At 48.2% G+C, this 18099-nt stretch overlaps 1 protein-coding gene across 2 annotated transcripts in view; it reads right to left on the bottom strand.

Annotated features, from left to right (window-relative positions):
* Nucleotides 1–10703, bottom strand: part of FAM3D (FAM3 metabolism regulating signaling molecule D) — a 39027-nt gene extending 28324 nt beyond the window's left edge. For both annotated transcript variants that reach the window (XR_011496680.1, XM_014868762.3), the window contains exon 1: nucleotides 10408–10703. The gene's annotated coding sequence lies outside the window, so the exon portion shown is untranslated. The remainder of the gene's footprint in view (nucleotides 1–10407) is intronic.
* Between the last annotated feature and the right edge of the window lie 7396 nt (nucleotides 10704–18099).

Genomic DNA, 18099 nt, shown 5'->3' with positions numbered 1-18099 from the left:
GTAAGCACCGTACCCACGCCTTCACAGCTGTGGTAGCAGAGCTGGGATTCACACCATCGACTGCAGACAGCAGAGGGTGAAAACGCAGGCCCGGGGCTGACCCAGGCTCACCACATCCAAACAAGGGAGGGAAATGGGTGTGAGGGAGCTCTGTGTGCCAAGGAGCAAGGCTTGACTCTCAAAAAGTAGGTATTTAATTTAAACTCAAAGGATGATTTAAAGTGTCCTGGCCTCAGGGACGATGATTAGATGCCACTGAGGGCTCGAGTTTTCCTTCATTTGAGCAAATGATCATTTGGGGCAGGGATGGCAGATATGAGCATCTGGGTAGCCACTTGGCAATCCCCCGCCAGTCCCCCATGGCGGACCTTCTAAAGCAAGCACAGCACTTTTTCTGGCTAAGAGCAGAAGAGAGCTCACACTTTTCCTCTAACCTCTCCGGGTTGTCATGCGAGATTTGTCACCTGGAGTGGGGCCTTCTCAGTGTGGAATGGAGGGCCAGGTAGAGTTGGAGTTTGGTCCTCCCCATGGCATCGGCCTTCAGGAACCAGAGGAAACACACTGGATGTGGCCGAAGCCTCTCTCTTCTCACAGCCGAGCTCAAGACGTCACAGGGTCACGAGCTGAGCAGGTGTGAGCCCTTCCAATCTGCCTGGTAGGGAGTTATTTGAAGATCTGTGACATCTTTTTCTTTAATCCAACTCAGTTATTCATCCTACTGCATTTCCTGAGGATCGCTTCTGTGCCATCGCTAGGCGAGGGTTGGGGGGACAGAGCAGAGGACCAACAAGGTTCTCCCCTTCTGGAAACACACAGTGTGGGGGTAGAGACCAGAATGTGGATGGCTACAGAGCAGTGGGATAGGTGCTCTGGTAGAGCTTCCTTCAGGGGAGCTCCTGGCCCAGGGGGCTATCAGAGAAGACTTCCTATAGGAAGCGACATCTAGGCAGATGAAGTTCTGGAAGATGTTCCAGGTAGACGGAACAGCATGTGCAGAGGCTCAGAGGAGAGGCAGAACATGACACCCTGATGGTAGAGACCAAAGGGAAGGGGGAGGGGACTGAATCATTAGAGCCTGAGGACTGGGGTAATGACCTTGGGCTTTGTTCTGAGGGTGAGGAGGGGGCACAGGAAGAATAAATAGGGCCAGTGATGGAACCTCAGTTCAGCTTGGAGAAGGTAGCACTTGCTCCAAGAAGCCTTCTCTGACCCCTGCTCCTGGCCCTTCCCTGGCACTCTGAGAATCCTTCCATCGAGGTACCTTATCATGCTTCACGGTCAGCCCTGACTTTTGGGCTGGCTTCCCTTCCAGGCAGCAGCTCTTTTTTTTTTTTTTTTTTATTAATGTTATGATAGATTACAACCTTGTGAGATTTCAGTTGTACATTTTTGTTAGTCATGTTGTGGGTACACCACTTCCCCCTTTGTGCCCTCCCCCCACCCCCCCTTTTCCCTGGTAACCACCGATCTGATCTCCTTATCAATATACGAACTTCCACCTATGAGTGGAGTCATATAGAGTTCGTCTTTCTCTGACTGGCTTATTTCGCTTAACATAATACCCTCGAGGGCCATCCACGTTGCTGTGAATGGGCCAATTTTGTCTTTTTTATGGCTGAGTAGTATTCCATTGTGTATATATACCACATCTTCTTTATCCAATCATCAGTTTCTGGGCATGTAGGCTGGTTCCACGTCTTGGCTATTGTAAATAATGCTGCGATGAACATAGGGGTGCAACGGACTCTTGAGATATCTGATATCAGGTTCTTAGGATAGATACCCAGTAATGGGATGGCTGGGTCATAGGGTATTTCTATTTTTAACTTTTTGAGAAATCTCCATACTGTTTTCCATAGTGGCTGTACCAGTTTGCATTCCCACCAACAGTGTATGAGGGTTCCTTTTTCTCCACAACCTCTCCAACATTTGTCGCTCTTGGTTTTGGATGTTTTTGCCAATCTAACGGGCGTAAGGTGATATCTTAGTGTAGTTTTGATTTGCATTTCCCTGATGATTAGCGATGATGAACATCTTTTCATGTGTCTATTGGCCATATTCATATCTTCTTTTGAGAAATGTCTGTTCATGTCCTGTGCCCATTTTTTGATCGGGTTGTTTGTTTTTTTGTTGTTAAGCAGTGTGAGTTCTTTGTATATTATGGAGATTAACCCTTTGTCGGATAAGTGGCTTGTAAATATTTTTTCCCAATTAGTGAGCTGTTTTTTTTGTTTCAATCCTGTTTTCCCTTGCCTTGAAGAAGCTCTTTAGTCTGATGAAGTCCCATTTGTTTATTCTTTCTATTGTTTCCCTCAACTGAGGAGTTATAGTATCCGAAAAGATTCTTTTGAAACTGATGTCAAAGAGTGTACTGCCTATATTCTCTTCCAAAAGACTTATTGTCTCAGGCCTAATCTTTAGGTCTTTGATCCATTTTGAGTTTATTTTGGTGTGTGGTGAAAAAGAATGGTCAATTTTCAATCTTTTGCATGTGGCTGTCCAGTTTTCCCAGCACCATTTGTTGAAGAGACTTTCTTTTCTCCATTGTAGGCCCTCTGCTCCTTTGTCGAAGATTAGCTGTCCATAGATGTGTGGTTTTATCTCTGGGCTTTCAATTCTGTTCCATTGATCTGTGGACCTGTTTTTGTACCAGTACCATGCTGTTTTGATCACTGTAGCTTTGTAGTATGTTTTGAAATCAGGGATTGTGATTCCGCCGGCTTTGTTTTTCTTGCTCAGGATTGCTTTAGCAATTCGCGGTCTTTTGTTGCCCCATATGAATTTTAGGATTGTTTGTTCAATTTCTGTGAAGAATGTTCTTGGGATTCTGATTGGGATAGCATTGAATCTGTATATTGCTTTAGGTAGTATGGACATTTTAACTATGTTTATTCTTCCAATCCATGTGCATGGAATGTCTTTCCATCTCTTTATGTCATCGTTGATTTCTTTCAAGAAAGTCTTGTAGTTTTCATTGTATAGATCCTTCACTTCCTTGGTTAAGTTTATCCCAAGGTATTTTATTCTTTTCGTTGCGATTGTGAATGGGATTGAGTTCTTGAGTTCTTTTTCTGTTAGTTCATTGTTAGTGTATAGAAATGCTACTGATTTATGCACGTTAATTTTATACCCCAGGCAGCAGCTCTTGAGCGCCTTCTTCACCCATGTCCCTGGTGCTAGTACCGAGGCACACAGTACGTGTGCGGTGAGTGTTAAAAGGAAGTGAGTGACTTTCTGTTTGGGAAAGAAAGTAAGGGAAGAAAAAGGCAAAAAACACCCAAGACCTGCTCCCTCCATCTAACTAGCTTCTTCCTTTCTAACCAACGACCAAGCGTTTTCTCCAAAGTTGAACTCTGTCCAGAGGATCTGCTCAGACTTTGGAATCTGGCTAACTGCTTCTGGAAACTCATCTTGGGCCGTTTTCCTTGTCACCCCGGGAAATTCTGTGGACTAAATGTCACCAAAGCCAGGGGGCCACTGTCTGTTCTTCCGTGGGTTTCTTTCTGTTCCACCCATGCGTGGGCGGGGGTTCATTGCAAGGGACCAATTCTGCACGCCTGGGTGTGGGAGATGGAAACACTACCGAGGCAGTGCCTGGGTCTAAGGGGGACAGATTCAGGAAGAAAGAGACGAGATTGAGTAGAAAGACATGAACAGAACAAAAAGAAGCAGAGACACTAAGGGACTGAAAGTGACAGACATATTGACAGACACACGTGGGCACTTGCACATGGTTGCTTGCACAGGCAAGCACACACATACCCATGAGTCAGGGCATCGCTGAGAGTCCCACCTGGGAGCTGGGGATGGCTGTGACCCTGCCCAGACCCAGTTGCCCCTAGCCTTGAGTTTCCAGTCATCCCCCAAGGCCGTCCTGAACACTGACGGTCGTGGGCCAGGCTTGTGTGTGGTGATCAAAGTAACCAGAGGCTGCCTCTCATTCTCTATGTGGTCCTCCTTGTAAACTCCTGGTATTTATAGGCAATTATTGATCATGCCACCAACACAGAGGGAGATAAACAGCAAATAAATCTATAAACAATAAGGCTGGTGGCTCAAACAATTTGTTCCAGTGACATTTATTTTGGAAGGAAATAAGCCCATTATTTCCATTCTGTCTTGTTTTAATTTTATTTATTGGTTTTAATGGCTTTCTCCAGCTCTGGCCAATGGTAGAATTATTGGGCCATGCAGAGCCGCACAGCAGGAGATGCAAGAAGATAGGAGGAGGCGCCGGATTCTGAGGGCTTTAACTCCATGTTCCTGGGACGTTTCCCAGAATAAGACAACAAACACATGTGCCAAGTGCTGCTCTGAGACTCTTCCTTATTTTAACTAATTTAATCCTGTAGCAGCTCAATGAGGAATTTGGGGAAACCGAGGCATAGAGCGGTCAGGTCTGATAGCTGTTAAGAGTCAGGGAAAGACAAGATCTTAGAGACAAGCCCAGGCAGAGACGAACCAGGAGCCCACAGTCTTAACCACTTTGCTCTACTCCTCTAGCCCAGGGCTTGGCAGTTTTCTGTAAAGGACCAGAAAGGAACTATTTTGGGCTTTGTAGCCTGCATGTTCTCAGTCACAACTGCTCAACTCCGCCATTGTAGCGGGAAAGCAGCTGTATGTAAATGACTGACTGTGGCTGTGTTCTAATAAAACTTTATTGATAAAAACAGATGGCGGGCTGGATTTGGCCATGGACCATGGTTGGCCCATCCCAGCTCTAGGTGTAGCCCCTCTGAGCCCAGGGTGGACATGAGCCCTGGTGCTGCTTTTGCTGAGCTCCAGCCTGCCTGGCTTTGGCTCATCAGTGGTGGTGGAGAAGGAAGGCTTCTGTGGGATAAGAGAGAGTGTCTAAGCTTCCGTCCCTCCTCCCTCCTTGCCAGCCAGAGTCCCCCTCAGGGGGCTGATCCACCAGCCCCTGCTTGCTCTGCAGGGCTCAGCTGCCTGTCCTCTGTCCTCACGTGGGTTTTCAGAGGGACTTTCTTGCCAGTACACCTGACTGGATTATCACCTGAAGGTGCCTCATTCAGTGCCCGGCACCTGGGAGGCCCAGTAAATGGCAACTCTAGCCATATTTGCACTTCAGGTCTGCAGAGACCTCATCTGGCCTGGGAATTGCGAGTCTGTATGACATAGTGGCTAAGAGTGGGGATGTTGGCACTAATTTGGAAAAATATCTGCACCCCTTCATTCTTTGCAGCATTGTTCACAATACCCAAGGTTTGCAAACAACCTAAGTGTCCATCAATGGGTGAATGGATAAAGAAGATGTAGTATATATATATATATATATATATATATATATATATATATATACACACACAGACACAATGGGGTACTATTCAGCCATAAAAAAGAAGAAATATTGCCATTTGCAACAACATCGATGGACCTTGAAGGTATTATGCTAAGTGAAATAAGTCAGATAGAGAAAGACAAACGCCCTATGATTTCGCTCTTATGTGGAAGATAAAAAACCAAACCAAACCAAACCAACAAAACAAAACAAAAACAAAGTCATAGAAGCAGACAACAGATTGGTGGTTACCAGAGGGGAAGAAGGGTCGGGGGAGAGTGAACAGAGTAAAGGGAGTCAATGACATGGTGACAGATGGAAACCACAATTTGGGTGGTGAGCACACTATGATATATACAGATGTTGAATTATAATGTTGTACACCTGAAACCTGTATGATCTTATAAATCAATGTTGCCTCAATAAAAGTAAATAAATAAACAAATTAATAAATGAAACAAACTACAACATTATGTTAGCAATTCAGGAAAAAAAAAGAATGGGGGCTTTGGAGCCTGGTCTGAGTTGTGCCATTGGACTGTGGATACAATCCTCTCTCAGCTGCAGTTTCCTTGTCTGTACACGGTCATCACAATCCCTATTTTAGTGAAGATTAAATATAAGAATGCACCCAAAGCATACAGTATGGAGGGAGTGCTCCGTGACAGTTGTTAATCAAGCAAGCCCTTTGCCCTCTCTCTTGGGGATGCCAGCTGTGTCCTCCACCCTCCTTCCCAGAGAGGCGCAAATCTCTCCAGGATGAGAAAAAAGTGTGTTTAAATGAGGAATGGGTTCTTCCAGGCCCTGACAGAGCAGCCAGAGAGAGGAAGAAGTCGTCTGACTAAATACGCAGCCCCTGTCGCTCCCCTCCAGCACCTGAGGGGATGGGGTGATCCCACACTGCTGGGCATCTTTGGGTACACTAGCCCGAGAGGCCAATTTGTGCTACCAGAATTTCTCTTTGCTGAAAGCCTGGCTGTGCGTCACCAGAGAGGACTGACTGGATCAGGGTGGGGCTGCCTGGAGCACCTGGGTTCATCCCTGAGCCATGGCGGGCCTGCTCTTGGCCTGTCTGAATCACTTCAGCAGGTCAAGCATGAGGAAATTCGCCTCAGACCCAGTGGGTAATTCTATTCCTTTCCATCCCAGGCAGCTGAGTCTTGGCCTCTTTGATTAACCAAGATGGTGGCCTCCACAGAGAAGTCAATGGGATCTTGGGAAGGTATTGGGAGGTAAGTCTAACTGAGGGAGGTGTGGGATCCAGAGATGTCTGAAGGAGAAAGAATAATAATCATGAAAATGATTCTAATAAGTATTAGTATTATTAGTCTGCCAGTTTTGAGCCCTGTGTCCTTTCATTTAGTCTTCCCAACAATCTTGTGAGGCAGATTGATTTACTAACTACATTTTGCCCAAGAGGAAACTGGGGCTTAGAGAGATTAAGAGACTTGCCCAAGATCACACAAGTAGAATGACATGGAATATTGCCATCTCTTACTTTAGTAACTGTAATTAAATGAAATAGGGATGGTTAGAGTGAGAGTCTGGTGGACATCTGTTACTCTGGTCATCCAAAGTCATCCACCATCCATTCCTCCCTCTTCTGGTGACCACCCAGATTTTCCCCTGGGAACTCCTATCCCCTACCCCACCATGCAGTTGGGTAGGGCTGACCTCTTTCTCTGCCTCAAGTGTGGCCATGTGGACCAGGCCTAGTTGATGCGTGTGCTCCAACTCTTGATCACGCAGATGGGATCAGAGATGGGCAGATGACCCAAGCTGAGGAGATCAGAGCTTTGCAGGGCTTTTTAGGGACTTGTCAGGAAAGAGGAACTGCTTTTCTGCTGGGGTTTGCTGAGACAAGACGACTTAGAGCTGGAGAGGTTGTTGGGTATCTTTGCCACCATGTGAGGAGACGCTGCCTGAGAATAAGGCAATGTGCAGGAAGGGATCCCAGAGATAGTGACAGAGTTCTGGGATGGCATTTGAGCCCCTAGATCCAGCCTTGCTTGAAGTCAGAACTATCTCCAGAGTTTTCCATTATGTGAGCCAATACAGGTCCTTTATGTGTTGGGCTGCTTTGATTTGTTTTTTTGTCACCCACACCCAGAAGAGTACTACCTGGCACACAAGGATTTCCCCATTTTAAACCACAGTTAGAAACCACATGTGAGAAAGACTCAAATTAACTTCCCGGCTTACGCCTTAACCCCTGAGGTTTGGACATCTCAGCCCCTGCGGAGGCCTAAAAATTCAGGCCAACTCTTGACTTTTTCTCTGTGTCTTTAGCAATGGTCTCCTGATGGCTTCCCTACCAGAAGCCATATTACTCCTGACATTTTTCACTGGAATATTCCTCTAACACAGAAATGATTGTGTCTGCAGGGAGAGCCAAGTCTTTGGCGTTGTGCCTGGGTCCCAGGCTCCCTCTCGCCCTCTTGGTTGACTCCCAGCTCCCACCTCCATGACTCTGATCATTTTCTCCACTAGGCAGCCCTCACCTCTCTCCTGTTGAATCCTGTATTTTGTGGAATGCGGCCTCTTGTGTGAGGTCTCGCTGCTGTGGCCTGTGTGGTCTCGGTGTGTGTGTGTAGGGAGAGAAGGGGCGGGGGGCAGTGGAGTGCCTGGACCCCAGAGCTGGACCGGCTGGGTGCAAAGCCTCTCTCTACCATTTTTAGCCCTGCTGCTTTGGGCAGATTACCTCACCTCCTCAGGCCTCAGCTCTTCTTCTGTAAAATGGGAACAATAAGACCTACTATGCAAAGTTATTGTATTTAAGCAAGATAGTCCACGTAGAGTACTTGACACCATTCTAGACACAGTCAACCCTCCATACAAACACCTGTTATGATGTTCTTCGTGTTGATCATATAGAACTGACACACATCTCTCGCAGTGCCCGTCACTCCCTTCCTGCTCAGTTATCCATCCACTGTTTGATCTGTAGCCTGTGAGCTCCTGAGAGAGCGTCCAGCCATCTCTAAATGCCTAGCACCACGGATAATGCCTGGCACACAGCAGTGTTCAGCTTTGACAACAGCACCAGCCTGTATTCTGCACCTAATGGGTGCCAGGTATCCTGGTAGGTGCTTTACATTGTCTTCTGCAAAATCCACAAAAGTTAACCGCCTCAGGAAGTTATTAATATCCCCATTTTAAGATAAGGGAGGCTCAGGCGGGTGAGGCAACTTGCCCAAGGTAACACAGCTGGAAAACAGGCAGAGCTGGGATCCACACTCCAAAGGCAGGACCTTCCCCATGACTTCTCCATCCTTGGCTCCCCAGGCCACACCCTCGGGGAGCACACCTGGGCGTTCCCACCCCACTCCAGGCTGGGCGGGGGCTCCAGGACCCCCTCACCCTTCCAGGCTGGCTACTCCCCACAGGAAGCACCAAGCTTGCCAATATTGGATGGGCTGCTCTCATTCAAGGAAAGGCAGCTGCCACGGGGGTTTCTGTCTCATGGTCACTGTTTGCACACCTCTCTCTGAGCTCAACTCCATGTTTACACACAGGCCCATTGGAACTCCCTTCCAATAGGAAGTTGGGAGCCTACAGAGCTTAGGGGCACTCCCTGGGGTGGGGGATGCTGGAAGCTGTGGTTTGCCAACATGTCCTTGGGCTTGGCAGCTGCTCCTCCTTGGGTGAGACCAGCCCGTCTAATATGGGCTGGCCTGGCCTGGCCTGGCTTCACATGGGTAGTGGCCAGCAAGTATGGGGGCTGGCAGATGTTCTAGAGCAAACAGAGAGATGGACAGACTGGAGCAAACACTGGGCAAAGCCAAACTCCTCCCCACACTTGGGCGTGACTACCTCGCTGACCTCATCTCCCACCACCAGCTCCTGCCTTCTCAGTGCAGGATGGCCGCCTCCTCCTCCTTCTGCCCCTTCCCTTAGATTCTGCAATGGGCCAAATGCTTACCTCCCCTGGCTTCCTACCTCTGCTAGCATTCCTTGGCAAATTTAGTCTAAGAGAAGTCTGTTCTGACTCCTGGACCATCTCCTTTATGGCACATGTCAAAACTGTTTCAAAATGACCATCTGTGCAAATTGTTTTTTACTTTCTCCTTAAAACCATATCTGTTTTATTATGCTGTCCTGTTAGTCATTGTATCCTGTTTATCTGACATGCAGGAAGTGCTCAATTAATCCTCATTGAATAAATCTTCTGGAAGGACACGCTGTACCAGCTCTCTTCCAGCCATGGACTCAGAATCAGGTGCATTGTGGGGGCGGTGCAGCACAGCTGAGGGAGCACATCTTTTGCAGCCACACTGCCTGGCAAGTTTAATCTCGCAGGGCCTCAGTTCCCCATCTGCAAGATGGGAGTAATAATGGTGCCTTCCTCATAGAGGCGATATAAAGATTAAATGTGTTATTATATAGAGAGTACTTAGTACAGAGCCTGGCACATAATGTGTGCTATTTTATGTGTTTTAGTGATTATTATCCTAGGCGCATAGACAGAACTAATGGGGGATAGCCAGACTATTACTCCCATTTTACAGATGGGAAAATTGAGACAGTGAAAGGAAGGGACTAGCCTGACTCTACACAGCTAGAAAATCTTGCAAGACCATGAACCTTTTTTGTAATTTTCAGGTCATTAGTTTCTGAGAAAAATGAGGATTGGGGCCAAACAACAACATTCCTTCCTACTTCATGCCTTCTTCAAGTATTTGCGTGGTTTATGGTTGATGCTCAAATTTTTTTGAATGGATAGATATCAAAGAGCCCCTGTGGTTAAGGGAAAATGGCTGCAATGTGGGTTATCAAATTCCTGGCTTGCACGCCCCACCCCATTCTTGTGTCCGTGGCAGACATAACTAATTGATCATGGCGTACCTTTGCACTGAGCCTGAACCCAGCCTCAGAATCCTCATCATGGTCCACTATTAATTGATCAGACTTGGCCCCTCAGATGAAATCTGTCTGCCTTCCTGAGTCTGATTTCAGAAATCTCTTTGATTATTTGATTGATTTCCTCTCCTTTCATCCTTCTCTCTCAGGCTCTTTCACTCCTTATTTTCCACCCACCCCACCTCCATTTTCCTTTCTCTCAATAATGTGGACCCAGAGGTATAGCCTTTTCCGTTCTGGTGGAAACGTACCTGAGGGCTCAAGGCTCTTACTTTCCTGCTTCAGTGGAGAAGGCGAGATGGTCCAGCTGGTGCCTTGGGCCCCCAACCCAGCCAACCACGACCCTGGACCAGCTGCTAAGAGAGTCCAGCCTCCTGGTTCTCGGAGGGGTTGGGGCCTCCCAGGCGGGCTGTGTAGGTGCAGCAGGCACGGAGGGAGGGACAGGGTGACTCATGGGCACCTTGGGTGGATCAGCTCCTCCTGGGCCTGCTCGGACTCTGCCCCTCTTTGTCAAGGGCTGCCATAAACTCTCCCTGCCCTTTTAAACAATCTCACCAGGAAGGAGGAAGTTAATTTAAAGTCTCACTGGGAGGAAATGAGTCTAAAGTCTTGCCTGGCTGCGGAGCTACCCGGAGAGCTGGCTCGGGCCTGGCTGTGAGTGTCTGTTCCCCAAAGAGTTCTCCTGGCCTTGGCAGGGGGGTTCAGGGTGGGAATTCAAGCAGCTTCATCAGGAACGAAATACCACAATTGCTGCCTGGAAAAACAAACCGAAACACAACACAACGCCATCCCCCAAAACAAACCCACCCCCTGCTGACAACCTCCCCAGGCCCTGGGGGTGAAGTGGGGCCAGTAGAGTGAGTTAGTGAACGTGCTGGTCACCTACTCGGAGGATCTGGTCCAGCGGGGAGGCTCCTGGAAGGACTGGGGAGGAGGTGAGCCTGGGGAAGGGACACAGACAGACTGGGTGGCGGTGGGGGCAACAGAGAAGAAGGGGTTCAAAGGCGACTGCAAGATAGCAAGTCTGAACGACAGAAAAGGGGTCCCCTTGATCAGGAGCAAGGAAAATGAGGAGAGGAAATGGTGTGGGGAGAAGATTCTGGATTTGGTTTGGGGCACATGGAGCCAGAGGTTAAAGCTGGAGAGAGGGAGGGGGGCAGAGAAGGGCCAGTATGTGGCAGAATTGCAGTGAAAGAGCAAATGGAGGGTTCATTGCCTCTTTCTCTCCCTGGGCCTCAAGGGGCATTTAGAGGGCCTCAGCAGCCCCGCTCCTGATCCAGCACCCCCAGGCTTTGTCACAACTCGTGGTTCTCAGTCCCGAGGACTTCTCCTTGTGGGACGAGTTCTTTCCCAGGAGACACCACGTTCCACATGGGCTCCTCCTTCCTCACTTGTTTGCTGGTGGGGGATGCTTCTGTACTTGGAGATTTTCTACCCTTATTGCTTCCGGAAATGATGTGTGCCCCGTAGAAATGAATATCCAGGGACATGAGGTCAAATAGCTGGCCAGAAAATAAAGATGAGTGCCCAGGACCTGGTGAGGGAAGAGCAAGGGCAGTCCCTGCTGGGTGAGGCGGCCCCTAGCCTGTGTTCTGGCTGCCCAGCTGGTCCCCTGGGAGATGACGTGGGCTCCTTGGGGGCGCATGCCCGGGGCAGGCTGGGCTGTCCTGTGTCCTGACTGGCTTTAGGCCTGCCCTTGCGTCTGCCCCTGCCTCCTCTGCTCTCCTCTCCTCTCCTCTTCTTGCTTGGCTAGTTCTTTCCACAGCTGGAGCCTTCTTGTCATTCAGACCTGGTCTCCCATGTCACCTCCTCAGGGAGGCCCTCTGCACCCACTTCCCAAAGTAAACAAGCAGGCCATTGAGTTAAAGTCATGGAAAGTTCTGGAAAGCAACCTGTGCAGCGAGGAGCAGGAGAACCTTCTTCAGCAGGTGGTCGGGAAGGCATCTCTGAAGAGGGAAGTTTGAGGTGTTGTACCCATTTCCTACTTGTGCTATACCTACCACAAACTTAGTGGATTTAAACAACACAACTTCATTACTTTAGAGCTCTGTAGGTCAGAAGTCTGACATGGGTCTCCCTGGGTGAAAATCTAGGTGTCGGCAGGACTTCGTTCCTTCCGGAGGCTCCAGGGGAGAATTCGTTTCCTTGACTTTTCCAACTTCTAGAGGCCGCCTGTATTCCTTGGCTCATGGGCCCTTTCTCCATCTGCAAAGCCAGCCGTGTTGCATCTCTATGACCTTCCTCTATCATCACATCTCTTCTAACTCTTCTGCTTCCCCCTTCCGCTCTAAGGACACTGGGAATACATTGGGCCCACCTGGGGGCTCCAGGATACTCTCCCTCTCTTAAGTCAGCTGATTGGCAACCTTAATTCCGTCTGCAACTTTAATTCTCTTTTGTCATGTAACCGATGTTACATATTCACAGGCTCTAGGTTTTAGGACCATGAGGGCGTTTATTCTGCTAATCACAGGGGCAATCCTGCTTTATTTTCTTTGTAGCACTAACAACAGCCTGAAGTGATATTTCCTGAATATTTGCTCACTTGTCACCTGTCTCACTCTACTGGAAAGTGAGTCTCCTGAGGGCAGGGGCCTTGCTGGTCTGCTCACCAGGACAGTGCCCGGTACTCAACAAAGGTTTTCTGAATGAATGAATGAATGAATGAGTGCTAGCTCATTTTTGCATTAGTCGATACACACAGCACTGGTCTGGGAGCCAGGAGCTGTGACCCTCACTCTACCCTGAGTAACCGTGTGCCCTGGGCCTTCCCTCCCCTCCTCTGGGTCTCAGGCATTCTTGCAACAGCTCTGGGAGGAAGGGAAGACCCAGGGCAGTCTCCCTGAGGGCTTCATGACTTGGAGAAGTTAATCACCGTCATGGACTCGTCTCTTCCTCTTCTTTCCAATGGGAAAGCCCTCACGGAAGCATCAACCTGAGCCGCCCCTAGGGGATGTTCTCCCCACGGTTGACTCAGAGAGGAACCAGCTAGGTCTCCATGCTGGTGCCAGATCCTGTGCTCTCCAGGGGCTCCCCCCGGCCAGGCCCCTACACAGGGAGAGAACATGGGCCCTGGGTCAGACGGACGTTTCCTGACTCTGCTATCAACCTGCTGGATTCCTTGGGCAAGTGCCCTTCCCTTTTCAAGCCTTGGTTTCCTCTTCTATGAAGTGGGATAACTCCTGCGTCATGGGGAGGCCAAGAGAATAAAGCAGGAGCATGTGTTTGAAGGGCCTGGCCTGTAGTAGAAGGGCCTGGCTCAGTAAACTCTCACTGTGGGTATAATCGCTCTTTATTGGGGTAATATCATCTGTGAACTTGACTTTCCTGGAGAAAGGGCCCGGGATGCCTCCTCTTCTCTCTCGGATGACAACATTGAAAGAGTCGGGGTCAGTGTTAAGTCTGGATGCTAGGTTGGCAAGAGGTCTTGAAAGTGCAATTGTTGGTGTTTGACAGTTGCTTCATTTCCTTGGGGATTGTTGGTGCCAAAGGGTGACCAATCGGCCAGGAGGAGGTGAGAATGGTGGCCATCCCTTCTGTTGCTGACAGACTTGGGCCACTGGCTCTGCCACCAGCCAGTTGTGTGCACTCAGGGAAGGAATTGTAACTCAATAGCTTGTTTCTCTTATTTCATCGTAAAAATAATACAGTCCCATCAGGAAAATTTTGGAAAACACCGAACAGTGTAAATGAAAAAAAATCAGGTCACTATCCCCTCCCCGGGGAATGATGCTACCCTTTTGGTGCATTTCCTCCCCCTGGTTGGGTGATGAAACTTTTCTAGTGCGTCCAGGTTCGTGCCCTTCTCTTTCCACTTACCATGATGGATAAGGCATTTTCCACCCCGCTGAAGACTTGTCGATGTGACTTCTGTAGCACTGCACACGATCGCATGTCACGGAGCCCCATCTGCATTTCCTCTGCTCAGCGGCTGGGTGTTTTGATCATTTCTGTGTGTGTGTGTGTGTGTGTGTGTGTGGTTACAAACACACTGTAATGAATTTTTGCAGGCACTTCTTGTGGTCTTTGTGCACCTTTATTTCCTCCTTTTTTTTTAATGAGACCAATAATTCCAGCCTTCCTACCCCACAGGATTTTATGAGGCACAAAGAAGAAAACGGATTATCAAGGTGCTTTCAAAACCATGGGAGAAAGAGCTGTCCAAATGGAAGGCCAGATTTCAAGCACTGGCTCTCCAAGGGTGTGTGTGTGTGTATGTGTGTGTGTGTATTCTTAAACAGTTAGGAGATTAGAGGAGTGTGGGACTAGGAACAGTAGCAACAGCATCAACATTTATGCAGCATTTACTGTCTGCCTGGCACTCCGTTGAACAAAGTACATGCATAGGGGCCAGCCATGGTGGCCTAGTGGTTAAGTTCGGTGTACTCTGCTTTGGTGGCCTGGGTTGGGTTTCTGGGCGTGGACCTACACCACTGTCTGTTGGGGGCCATGCTGTGAACTGGTGGCTCACATGCAAAATGGAGGAATATTGGCAACAGATATTAGCTCAGGGCAAATCTCCCTTAGCAAAAAAAGAGGAAGATTGGTAATGGATGTTAGCTCGGGGCGCATCTTCCTCAGCAAACAAAAACAAAAACAAAACCCCCCAAAATAAGGTACATGCACAATCTGAATTCATCCTAATAACAGCCCTCCATGGGAAGTAGTATTATTACCTACAACTTACAAATGAGGAAACTGAGGCACAGAGAGGTTAAGTAATTTGCCATGGTAACACAGCTAGCAAGCAGGAAGGTGAAGAGGAACACATACACACACACACACACACTCTCTCACACACACACACACACACCCCTCTGAAAGCTGAAGAGTCAGCAATGAGGTCTCCAAAATACTGCAGCAGCACCTTCCCTGGGGCTTCTGAACACCCAGTGGCTCCAGCATTTCCTGAAATGAGGTGCTTTTTAAAAATTGAGCACAGTCTGGTGTTCCTGGAGGGCAGACAAACTAATCTGAAGACTATCTCCCCAGAGCTGGGGGAGTTTCTGAGTTATAATGCTTCATGCAGAGGGAAAAGCCCAGAGGAGCAGAACCCACCCCTGGCATGTCTGAGACAATATGGCAGAGTAGTGTCAACACGTGCATGCACACATGTATGCATCCAGGTGTGGGTGCCTGTAAGCATGTGAGTGCGTGCACACGTGTATGCATCCAGGTGTGGGTGCCTGTAAGCATGTGAGTGCGTGCACACGTGTATGCATCCAGGTGTGGGTGCCTGTAAGCAGGTGAGTGCGTGCACACGTGTATGCATCCAGGTGTGGGTGCCTGTAAGCAGGTGAGTGCGTGCACACGTGTATGCATCCAGGTGTGGGTGCCTGTAAGCAGGTGAGTGCGTGCACACGTGTATGCATCCAGGTGTGGGTGCCTGTAAGCAGGTGAGTGCGTGCACACGTGTATGCATCCAGGTGTGGGTGCCTGTAAGCAGGTGAGTGTGTGTTTCTTGGGTACCCATGGTGGGTGTGCATGTATGTGCACATGGGTACACAGACGTGTGTGTTTGTATAGGCTATATTTAACCTTTTGGGTTCCCAAAGGCAAAAGATTTGACTTACTAATGAAATAAATGTCCATCACAATGGTTTTCCTAGTTCTTATCTTTGAGACAAAACTGGACCAGGACCTAGGTTGAGATTTCTTTGTACTCCTTCCAGCATCACATCAGCAGTATTTTTCACAGCGACCTCAGGCCTTGATGACAAAAGGAAGCCAGGTGTGCTCTGAAGCCAAGGGAGAAAGGCACAAGGCATTACTACGCCAAGGGGCACCATCAATAAACTACCAGCAATTTATAGTCTTTCTCACCCTCGTTAATTGACCAAATCCAACGTGGCCATGTGTGCCTTGTGCCTTGACCTGCTTTGTAATAAAATCGGTGCCTCGGCATGAGAGGCACAGCTAATGACAGAATACTGAGAGAGTGAGAATTTCTTTCTCAAGCATTAATAATTCATTCCTCCATCCATTTCTTCTAGTGCTACTGCTGTTCCTTCGAACAACAGCAACAACAAAGAGTGGGAATGGAAATCTTCCCATTGATGCCACTGGAGCGGCAGCTGGGCAGAAGCTCTTGTGCTTGGAGCCTGTTTGCCAGTAGCCCAGCCAAACTGTGCACAGTGCGAGCTCCCACTCTGGGTGTGGGGAGCGACAGGGAGGCTGAATCAAGTCAGAAGTCTAACGTGGATCCCACTGAGCTAAAATCAAAGTGGTGCAGGGTTATGTCCTTTCTGGAGGATTCAGGGGAAAATTGTTTCCTTCCCTTTTCCAGTTTGTAGGCATCACCTACATTTCTTGCCTTGTGGCCACTTTTTCCCTCTTGAAAGCCAGCAATGTTGTATCTCCATGACCCTCCTTCTATCATCACATCTCTTTCTCTGACTTTCTTCTGCTTCCCTCTTCCACTTTTAAGGACCCTTGTGATTACATTGGACCCACCTGGATAATCCAGGCTAATTTCCCTATTTTTTTTAAAGATTAGCATCTGAGCTAACATCTGTTGCCAATATTTTTTTTTTCTTATTCTCCCCAAAGACCCCCAGTATATAGTTGTATATTCTAGTTGTAGGTGCTTCTGGTTGTGCTATACAGGATGCCGCCTCAGCATGGCTAGGTCTGTGCCCAGGATCAGAACTGGAAAAACCCTGGGATGCTGAAGTGGAACGCACGAACTTAATCACTCGGCCACGGGGATGGCCTCCGATAGTTTCTCTATTTTAAGGTCAGCTGATTACCACCTTAATTCTATCTTCAGGCTTAATTCCCCTTTGTCATGTAACCTAACAAATTTATAATAATTGAAATGGGAAAAATCACTTCAAATGTCTTAAGAATAATAAAAGTAATACTTGTTCATGGCAAAATATTTAGACCAGTGCAGAGCTGTATAAAATAACCATTCAAATGCCTGCTTTTACCCACTCTCCAAGATGGAACCATAGTTCACAATTTCTAGGTCTCCTTCTAGAATTTTCCACGCACAGACGAGCACATATGTGTGTGTCTCTCTTGTTCCCGGTCTCTCTCTCTTCCTTTTCTGTTTCTCTCTCTTTCACCTGCTATCCAAGCAGCCATCCATCAATCCAGCCATCCATTCAGCTGGCATGAATTTTACTCCATACTGCGGGTATAAGAAATGTCATACTTTATTTTTCTAAATCAAGTTAAATCTCCCTCAAACCCCCACTTGCCAGAGTGCAAGAACTTCAGTATCAACCATAATTCAACTTCAGTATCAAGCATAATTCTGGAGCTCCCCTCATCCTTCTTGGTTGCAAAAAAATGGGGGCAGGGAGGGGCTTTGTGATGTTTCAGAAACAGAATCTGGCATCTCCTTTTCTTTCCACAGGCACAGATTTCTAAACAGTACTCTGTGAAGGGTTCCAATTAAAACAATGTAGAGAAACAGACACACATGTGGATGAAAGACCGCGAGGAATGTAGCAGAGCACCAACGGGGTTGTCTCGTGGAAGTGGGATTGTGGCGAGCATAACTTTCTTCTTGACCCAGCTCTTCTTTTTCTCCTACATTTTCGACAGTTAACAGTTATCACTTTATAATCATCACAGTAAAGTCCAGTATCAATACTCCAGTCACCTCTGCACTGGCCTTTCCCTTCAGCTGCACCTTTGCCCCGGGACTCCCCAGGACCACGGAGTCCTCCTTGGGCAAGGTCCACCCTGGGTGCAGGCACAGGTTTAACAATGCAGGTAAACCGTTGGAATGGGAACTGGAGGCCGCCCTTCCTCCCAGTGTCACACCTGCTTTTCTAGGCTTTGGGGAAGGTTTGGGTGGGGCAGGGGAGTCTACTGATCTGGAGAGGAAAAAGCTGGGCTTTATGGCCACCTGGTAGCTTTTTTTATTGGTGTTCACAGCTATTGTCCTTTCGCTCCAGCAGGGAAGACTCACCCCTCCCAGCTTCCAGGCA

Source organism: Equus asinus, chromosome 21 (genome assembly GCF_041296235.1).
Source record: "Equus asinus isolate D_3611 breed Donkey chromosome 21, EquAss-T2T_v2, whole genome shotgun sequence".
NCBI classification, from domain to species: Eukaryota; Metazoa; Chordata; class Mammalia; order Perissodactyla; family Equidae; genus Equus; species Equus asinus.
Note: the sequence above shows the minus strand (reverse complement) of the source record. Positions and strands in the feature narration are given on the sequence as shown.